Source organism: Octopus bimaculoides, chromosome 9 (genome assembly GCF_046866305.1).
Source record: "Octopus bimaculoides isolate indiv1 chromosome 9, ASM4686630v1, whole genome shotgun sequence".
Taxonomy (NCBI): domain Eukaryota; kingdom Metazoa; phylum Mollusca; class Cephalopoda; order Octopoda; family Octopodidae; genus Octopus; species Octopus bimaculoides.
This window is the reverse complement of record NC_142936.1, coordinates 17340285-17350284: the sequence shown is the minus strand read 5'-3', so window position 1 is coordinate 17350284 and position 10000 is coordinate 17340285. Positions and strand designations below refer to the sequence as shown.

Here is a 10000-nt window from a genome sequence, read left to right as displayed (position 1 = left end):
CCGAGCCAGCAACGATGTCGACAGATTAGAGATTTATATCCGGCTGCAATGTCTATGAATGAGATACTTAAAAGTCAGACTGTTAATGGTTCAGTCCACTTAACATTATACAGAGAACTGCCGGACAGTTCACTGTATTGTGCAGGGCTGGGTGAAGGTAACATCAACTCGGAAAGTCGCCCAGGGTGTCATTCATGGGCCTGGATGTGTCTCGTTAAATGCTTGGTGTCTTCGAAATATAAATGGAAAATGGAAATCGATAAAATGGACATTTTATTACTATATTTAATACTAGGTAGATATATTTTTTATAACATTATAAATAATATGGGTGGCTATTCGCAATTTTACAACCTAAAAGCAAAAATATTCATAGGAGAGTATTGTAGTTCGCTTGAAGCATTGTGTATTGTTTGTAAAGAATAAAAAGTTTAGAATGGTACAACAATGCACTATAGAACAAAAAATGGACTATATGCCTCTTGTAATTTGGTTATCTATAGTCCGGTGATATTTCGGAATTACAATTTCTTCTTCAGATCTTCTTAGCTGGAGTTCCGAAATATCATCGGACTATAGATAACCAAATTACAACAGGTATATAGTCCATTTTTTTTTTTGTTCTATAGTGCATTGTTGTACCATTCTAAACTTTTTATTCTTTAAAAATATACATGTCACTAAAGTGACAACGGGCATTAATTAACACCAGTATTGCTAAAAATAAGAGTCAAAATACTCAATAGCCACAGCAGGCACTATCTTCATGACTGACAAGGGAAGTAAGTTCCTTACAGTAGCAGATATAGCCAGATCATCGATGATTTCGCACTTTGATGCTCGCATCGTAATACTCATCGGTGGCACTCATCGGTGGCACTCATCGGTGGCACTCATCGGTGGCACTCATCGGTGGCACTCATCGATGTTCTGGCTATATCTGCTACCGTACAGAGATTACCTCCCATGTCAGTCATTAAGATAGTGTTTGCTGTAGCTGTTGAGTTGTTTTGACACTTATTTCTAGCAATACTGGTGCTCATTAGTGCTCTTTGTCACTTTAGTAACGTATGTATTTTATATGACATATATTTGGTATAACACAAATTTTTATTCTTAGCGTTTAATATAATATGCATGTAAGGTCACTGAAATTTGGCTTGCACGTGACGACTGAGTCCCTTGGTATTATGCTTATAACCGAAATACACCTGTCCACTTAACTGTAAGTAACCACCACAGTGTGAATATAGTTCACTGTAGTGTGCCCATGACCAACTGCAAGTAGATGCAGGAAGCAGTCATGGCCGCCCCTGAGCTCAATCACTCTGCGAGGTATTTTCAATAGTTTCGTGTCAACTAAAACCTTATGAATAAATTTGGGTAGACAGAAACTTTATAGAATGGAGTACCTCAGAATTACTATAAAGGTATACGCATCTGTAAAGTACTCAGCCACTTGGTACCCTAGTCTAATGGGCAGATCATCTCGATGATCGAACTCCTGGATGTCTATATTTTGCCCATAGCCAAGACACTAGACTGTCAAGCTAACAACAATTCAATTCACGCATCTTTAAATTAGTCAATGTTTATGTTTTGTTGCAAGTCAATCCAGATCAAATTTATTCCTGCCCTAAAAGTCTTTTATTCAACCATGCTGTTTCTAGAAACACATCAAATGTACCACTGTTAAGATGTTTTGTTTGATTTAAGGGAGAGATAAGCATGCAGCCTCCTTGCCGAGCTGGCTGTATGTACATACCACAGTGTGGTATAGTTTACTACAGTGTCCCTAATTAGGAACCACAATGAGGAGGCTGTTTTTGCTTAACTCCAAACATTAAGAAATAAATCGAGGCTTGTTTGCTTCGTTATTCTTTGCATAAGTCGATTACACCGTTCCCAGTGCTCAACTGAAACTTACTTTATTGATATCGAAAGGATGAATGGCAAAGTCGACCTCGGCGGAATTTGAACTCAGAAGGTAAAAGCGGTCAAAATACCGCTAAGCATTTCTCCCGGCATGCTAACGATTCTACCAGTTCATCACCTTATGTCACTATAATAATAATGAAAATCTATGTATTGGCTTTGCAATCTCTTCTTTATTAGTCCATAGATGTCTTCTTTCTTCTATATTTTCTGTACCACACTGATGTCAAGTTGGCAGCTAACTTCCACATTTCTTGCATTTATTTAAGGTTCGAAACAACAGTATCAGGTCGCTTGTGTTTTAATTTGATTACTGTTCCATCAAAATTCCTTTGCTACACTGATCTCAATGTGTTCAACTCTATTTCTTTTTAATTTTTTTTTTTTTTTTGATATATATGTATTGTTTTTCTTCTCCTTTTTCTTTATTTTTTTTGGTTGTAAAACATTTTGCACCAATAGAAAAACATTCAGTTTCCAGCCTAGAAACAATTCGTTGGAACTTATGCCAGCATCAGTATTTTATACTGTATGCATGTACCTCAGCGCATATAGGTGCGTGTGTATGTATATATATTGTGTGTGTGTGTGTGTGTGTGTGTGTGTGTGTGTGTGTGTGTGTGTGTGTGTGTGTGTGTGTGTGTGTGTGTGATAAAGTAGAAAGCATTATTGTATCTAAGGAAATATCGTTGGCAAAAAATCGTTACTTTAAAGTGCTGCTACTGAATATCTCTCGTTGAGAGATTTAGGAACAACAATGTTTCCATTTTATTAGATCAGTGACTGTGAGTCGTTTAGGAAATTATATATATTTTCAAACGGGTTTTTAGCAGCGCCATCTCAGCCGAAGAGAAATAACCATGAAACCGTACGGTCCACAGATATTGCTTTGTGCTGGGTGGGGGTACTAACCTCCCTTGCTCGAAAATATAAGGACACAGATTGTGTGTCGCATAGCCAGCTGGAGACGATTCTCTTCGGTCTAAACAACACTAGCATTCGGCCCAAAATGGGACTGCTACATTAAGTTGGCAAAAATCATTACTATATATATATATATATATATATATATAGGGAGAGAGGGAGATAGAGAGAGAGAGAAAGAAAAAGAGCGACAGAGAAAGAAAAAGAGCGACAGAGAAAGAAAAAGAGCGAGAGAGAGAGAGATTCCTTTTCTTGGATATTCAGCACACGATGGAGGTGTAGGGGTTCCTTCGCGAATTTGGACATTTGTAAGCTCATCTCCCTCCAGCTATGAAACTTATAAATATGTGTGTATGTGCATGTATATATATATATGCATATGTGTGTGTGTGTGTGTGTGTGTGTGTGTGTGTGTGTGTGTGTGTGTGTGTGTGTGTGTATGTGTGCGCGCTTGTATGAGTGTGGGTGTGGGTGTGTGCGTGTGTATGCATGTATGTGTGTATATTTGTGTGTGTGTTTTGGAGGCGGGGTTGTAGATGGAAATGTATTGTAAGACCTTTCATTCCAACTTATATCTTTGTTTTGGTTGTCTTAGGTACTGGATACTGCATTTCTTGGTTTGTTTTATTCCATTATAGATTAAGGATGGTAATAATTCCGTATCCTTCAGTTCTGAGAATCTTATGTCATGAATGGTTGCACCGCATACTAGGGTACTATTGAACAAATTCTTTTCGCTAAGTTATGAGAGACTTTTATCCTGATGGGTTTTGGATGACATGAATTAAATGATACATATTGTTTGGGATCCGTCGGTGTGTGGTAAATGATGTCCGTTTTGGGCTATTTCTTTGGTATTGATTCGTTTTACGATTTTATATATTTATTTTTACTATTCCTAGCAGACCGCATACATTTACGAAAGAACTTTAGAATGATTACCATCGTCTAAAATAAAGCTTATAGGAACAGTATAATGCAGTCACTATTTTGCTGAGTTCTATGTGGCGCACGAAGTTGATCGGATATTAAAGATTATTTTACAATTGCAAAGGCATAAGGCTAGTGTTTTGTTGATAGTTCATCGTAATACAATACTTTATTAAAAACATGTCATTGAACTGAAGCTTCTTGTCGCTGTACGGTTAAAGAAGCCACCTCTTTTTTTTATTATTATTATTCAGTTTCTTGAAGGCGGCGAGCTGGTAGAATCGTTAACACGCCGGGCGAAATTTCGTCTGCCGTTACGTTCTGAGTTCAAATTCCGCTGAGGTAGACTTTACCTTTCATCCTTTCGGGGTCGGTGAAATAAGCACCAGTTATGCGCTGGGGGTCGATGTAATCGACTAGACCCCTTTCCTAAAAATGTTTAAAGGCCTTATGCATTGAGTAGAAATAATTATTATACGGTTTCTAACGTCTATAACTTCAAGACAGTTCACCATTCGTCAAGTTTGGTCTCAAAATTATTTTCATCAAATTTACGCATAGGGCTATCAAAATAGGAAACCGTAATTTTTAATGTAACTGAACCACTGGTTAGATCTGAGTTAGCTAAAGGGGTAAACATTGTAACGATTTCACACTGAAAATCTGTTTAAGAGATACCTTACATAATTCGATGCAAAATTCCTGAGACGGTGATACAAGGCGAAATTTTTGGATGTACACCTATATTCCAAGTGAGACAGCTGAAACTTTGGTTGATACATAGAATTCAGGTAGTACAACTAAAGCAATTTTGTGTCTGACGGAGAGGAAAGCGGGAAACGATTAAAACATTGTAATGCCAGGTTTTTTGTCGATGTAACTAACAATATGAACAATACTTTACATGTTTGCCATTCTGAAATCCTTTATATAATTCCAAAACATGCGCTTCAGAATTGACAGGACAACTTTTAGAGAATGACTTTTGGGAAATGTATTTGTGGTTTTACTTGGACAAAGCGATTCTGGTTATGGAGAAGGACAATATATATATATATATATATATATATATATATATATAAATGATAGGCTTGCCTCAATCCTTCAGGGGTAGTCTGAAGCATCCAAGCAACCAGGGGATGTTTAAATCCGGAGGCGGGTGCCGTCTTGGTTAGAGGGCATCCAGAGGCAGGTAATTTATTGTTTAAACCGTAGTTTATATATATATATATATATATATATATATATATATATATATAGAAGAATGGAAAACTGTCGATATGCTAAGTCCTTACTGAGAAAACTTGAAGAAAATGATATAAACATTGAAAAAATGTTGAGTTCAAAAGATTTTACGAAAGATGTCTCTCATTGGTACTGATTTTAACTTCTTGTACTGGTACTCTCTCGCGTTGTCGTCTGCTTCAACTCTGAAAATTATTGTAAGCGTGTTAAACACACACACAGACACACACACACATACACACACACACATACACATACACACATACATATATACATACATATTATATATATAGATATGCGACAAAACCTACATAAACTAAGAACCCCTAAACAAATATCATCTTTACCAATATTAAAATCCTAATGCAGGACAATTTAGAACCACGTGAACATAAGGTACATAACACACACACACACACGCGCACACACACACACACACACACACACAGACGTGCACTCACACTCACACTCACATTAACGTACACACACTCACGCACGCGCACATACACACATACACACATATGCACGCACGTTCACACATTTCCTCGCATGCACACACACTCACAATAGTTACCATACTGAGTAAAGATGTAAGTGGTTGTGATAGTGAAAGTAGAACAAGGAAGCAGGAGTGGGAGTGAATGGGAAAGTAAAAGAGTAGGAGGAAAAGAAGGATGTTAAATAATTTCTTGAATGAAGGATAGAGTAAAAGAGTAAGAGGGAAAGAGAGAAAAAGATGGAACGCGATTTAAAGAGAGAGGGGGAGAAGGAAGGCAGGTAAATGGGAAAAGGTGGGGGGGGAAACTGGGAGAGGAAAATGGAGAGAGTACGTTAGAGTAAAAGAGATTGGGAGAATGGGAGTAAGAGCTAAATGTGAAGAGAGACAGAGAGAAATATACACGCATTGCGAGAGAACGCTATGGAGTGACAGTGAGAGGAGGAGTGATAGAGTGGGAGAGTGAAAGAGTGAGTGAGTGAGAGAAAAAAAAAGAGGAAGAGACAAAAAGTTTATATAGAGAGAGGTATAAGGAATTAAAGAGGAAAAAGACAAACAGAGGTACAGTGTGAGTTCAGAGAGACAGGGACAGAGATAGGGAGAAAGATATAAAGGAAGGGGATAGCCAGAGGATGAGTTAGAGAGAATGAATGATGGGAAGAAATGAAAAGATAGATTAAATGGCGTAGCAGAGCCAGATACGTACAAACACATTACCAAAATGAATCCCTTACAATACTCACACGACGACACATCTCAAACACACGCGCGCACATAGGATGAGAGAGAACTCTCGCTCTCGCTCTCCCTCCCCCCTCTCTCTCTCGCTCTCTCTCTTCCTCTCTCTCTCTCGCTCTCTTTTACATAATGAAGCCTCATGCACATAGAGCAAGAGGCTTCACACACACATACTCAACTATCTCTCCATCACTGGTATTTCCCACACTGTTTCATTTTTGCATCCAAACCCTAACATAACACTAGCGAGTACTGAGATTGTCACCAGCACCACCACCACCACCACCACCACCACTACTACTACTACTACTACTGTTAATATAATAGTAGTATTATCATCAGCATCATCAGCACCACCTTAATATTGCATTTGTTCCTCAACATAGGAATTGTTCTCCTATATTCTGTCACAGTAAGTATTCTTATTATTGTTATTATTCTTCGGGCTCTCGTCGAGATCAACTTTGCCTTTCATTTTATTGTGATCTATATTATAAAGTACCAGTAAAGTTCTGGGATCAATAGGATTGACCCCGGTATTTAACTGGTACTTTAAAGTACAAATTTATGATTTTGTACCTTTGTTATTGAAGGAAAAAAAAGAATTAAAATATGACCACGTCCAACAAAATATCCTTACGTATTTAGTTTCGGTCTTTTACGTTCTGGGTTCATATTTCTGGTAATGATAAAACAAAAAAAATACCAGTTGTATATCGTTGGGTATTGACTAAATAAGTACCAACTATGAACAGGAATCGATTAAATAAATACCAGCTCTGTATTGAGGCGATCAAATAAACAGGAGTGACATCTCTCTCTCACCCTCTCAAATGTTTACGTTTAGGCCAATATCAGAAACCATTGTTCGACTTACAAACTTTTACGCCCAAACCCTGTTTGTTTATATATTCATGTGTTCTGCTTTTCCTCCATTTCCACGCCTAGTCCTTACCCTTCAATTATTGTCCCATCCTCATAGATCTTTTTATATATATATATTTTTTAGCTGCCAAAGCTGCTGTTCCAAATTTCTATCCCTATTTAAAATCTCACTACGAGACGTTAACCTGTTGCGTTTTCGACCTTTACTTCAACCTTTACATTTTTCACACTTTTGATAAATCATATCAACATCAACTGTACCCTCAGTACATTACCATCTTCTTTTAGTTACACCTTTGCTTTAAAATCATGTCCTACAACTATGTTTATTTTTTAACTCATGTCATTATCGTTCAATCCTATTCGTTATGGTCGATCCTGTTCGAACAGAACTATGATCGCAGGCTTTGCATCTGTGACCATGTCGTCGTTTTACAACTGCGTTGGGGTATGTTATCCAATGTGTCCTTCTCGTGTTTGATACATAAGGTGTTGAGGGAAATTTGGCAGCTTTTTCTAGTTAGTCAAGCGCGCTTTTATTAACGCGTTACGCTTCACGTAATCTTTCACGTTAATTCTGAAGTCTATTTTGATTCAAACTCTATATTTCACACATATATATCACTTCGATTGGTATCCTCATAATCCGCTTATAATTATTATTGCTTTATCTTGTATATTTTGTTGCCCGTCATCTATTCTAATAGCCTGTTTCAAATTTAACCGCATTACCACATTTCTACCAATTTCTTTTGATTTAACCCTTTGTCTATCACCCTTATTTCACATGTTTTAAATATATTATACTCTGTTGTTTACACAAACATCATCGAGCTAGCAGAATCATTAACGCATTAGACAATAAACTTAATGGTATTTCTTCCGGTTTTTAAAGTTCTGAGCTTAAATCAAGCCAAACATTATTTTGCTTTCATCCTTTCGGGGTCGAAAAATAACGCCTCAGTCAACTACTGAGTCTATGTTATTGAGTTATCCCCTCCCGCTAAAATCAGTGATCTCGTGCCAAAATTTGAAACAATCATTATCAATAATGACAATAATTTAATTTTAAAGGTGCTAACATAAGAATTAAAGATAGTTTTGAGATGTATTTATTTCGTACAATAAACACCAAACTGCACTCAAAAATATCAAGAGCTACTTGGTAGTATTAAACTGGGTGACAGCGTAAAGTCCAACGGATAGGCTTCCGCACAGTTTCATCAACTAAACTTCATTTACAAAGCTCGAGACGACTCGTGAAAGAAACTGTCCAAATGCAGTGGTGGAATCTAACCCTAGCCCTGACCCTAACCCTAACCCTAGCCCTGACCGAATCTGTTGACTGTGAAGAGAACTCCGTAACCATACGTTTTGCGAAGTAGCTTTTGTGGATTAATGGTATTAATACGGTGAACCGGCCACCGAGTGGTTAAAGCCTGTGATGTTCGCTCCGACTGTCTACGTTTTCAATTTTAATCCTGCCGATGATGACTATATTTTTTTTACCTATTGGAATCAATGAAGTACTAGTTCTGTACTAAAGTACCGAAGTCGATTTTTCTCTATCTTTCTTCGGACTGTCTCTCCCTCCCTATCTCCCTCATTCTCTCTCTCTCTCTCTCTCTCTCTCTCTCTCTCTCTCTCTCTCTCTCTCTCTCTCTCTCTCTCTCTCTCTCTCTTTCTCTGTGTGAGAAATCGGCTGTTGTGAGACCTGGAGAGGGATGGTCTCCCTCATCTCTAAAAGTACCCAAGACACGTCATAGGCACAACTACGCCTCTAAGCTTAAGTATTTAACGTGTGGAGACTGATATTCGTTAATATTTTATCTGATATACATGTATATATATATATATATATATATATATATATATATATATATATATATATATATATATATATATATATATATATATATATATATATATATATATATATAACAATTAGAAAATGGAGGATAATATGCTGAACCCAACTACTTGCAGACGGTGTATCCCGTTGAATTCATTAATTTAATTCATAGCAAAAGTGACAAAGGGAGGAAGAAAAGAAAACCCGCTCCCATTGATTGCACCTAGTATAGCACTAGCGTAGCAATAATTGGGTACCCTCCCAGCAGTATACTGGATAGATACTATCCCTTAGTGGGTTGTACCCCCAACCCCTAACTCTCTCACGTTATATATATATATATATATATATATATATGAGAGTATTGTAGTTCGCTTAAAGCATTGTGTATTGTTTGTAAAGAATAAAAAGTTTTAGAATAGTACAACAATGCACTATAAAACAAAAAATGGACTATATACTTGCTGTAATTTAGTTATCTATAGTCCGATGATATTTCGGAATACAATTCCTTCTTCAGATATTCTTAGATGGAGTCGCTAGCGACTCCCGACTCCATCTAAGAATATCTGAAGAAGGAATTGTATTCCGAAATATCATCGGACTATAGATAACTAAATTACAACAAGTACATAGTCCATTTTTTGTATTATAGTGCATTGTTGTACCATTCAAAACTTTTTATTCTTTATGTGTGTGTGTGTGTGTGTGTGTGTGGGAGAGAATTCACAAAAAACAAATGACGAAGACAGGTGGTGTAGACAACAAACAAATGTATTAGTTTAACGCTCAGGAAGTGAAAAAGTCTTTAACGTTTCGAGCCTACGCTCTTCCACAGAAAGGAACACAGAAAGAAACAAGGAGAGAAAATAAAGAATGTGTAGTGGCTAGCGATCTATCATGGCGAATGCCGGACAGAGGGGTCACACAGGAGAGCTAGGAAGAAGGGGAGATAATAAAGTAGTGGTGATCCCAAAACTAAGGTGCGCGTGCGA

At 37.2% G+C, this 10000-nt stretch overlaps 1 long non-coding RNA gene across 3 annotated transcripts in view; it reads left to right on the top strand.

The window, feature by feature from the left end:
- Positions 1-6167: 6167 nt before the first annotated feature.
- LOC106868873 (uncharacterized) overlaps positions 6168-10000 on the top strand; it is a 27644-nt gene continuing 23811 nt past the window's right edge. Inside the window, exon 1 of one of the 3 annotated variants that reach the window (XR_016243063.1) lies at positions 6168-6680. This is a non-coding gene — a long non-coding RNA (uncharacterized LOC106868873). The remainder of the gene's footprint in view (positions 6681-10000) is intronic. The other 2 variants (XR_001409346.3, XR_016243064.1) reach the window with 2 other exon arrangements.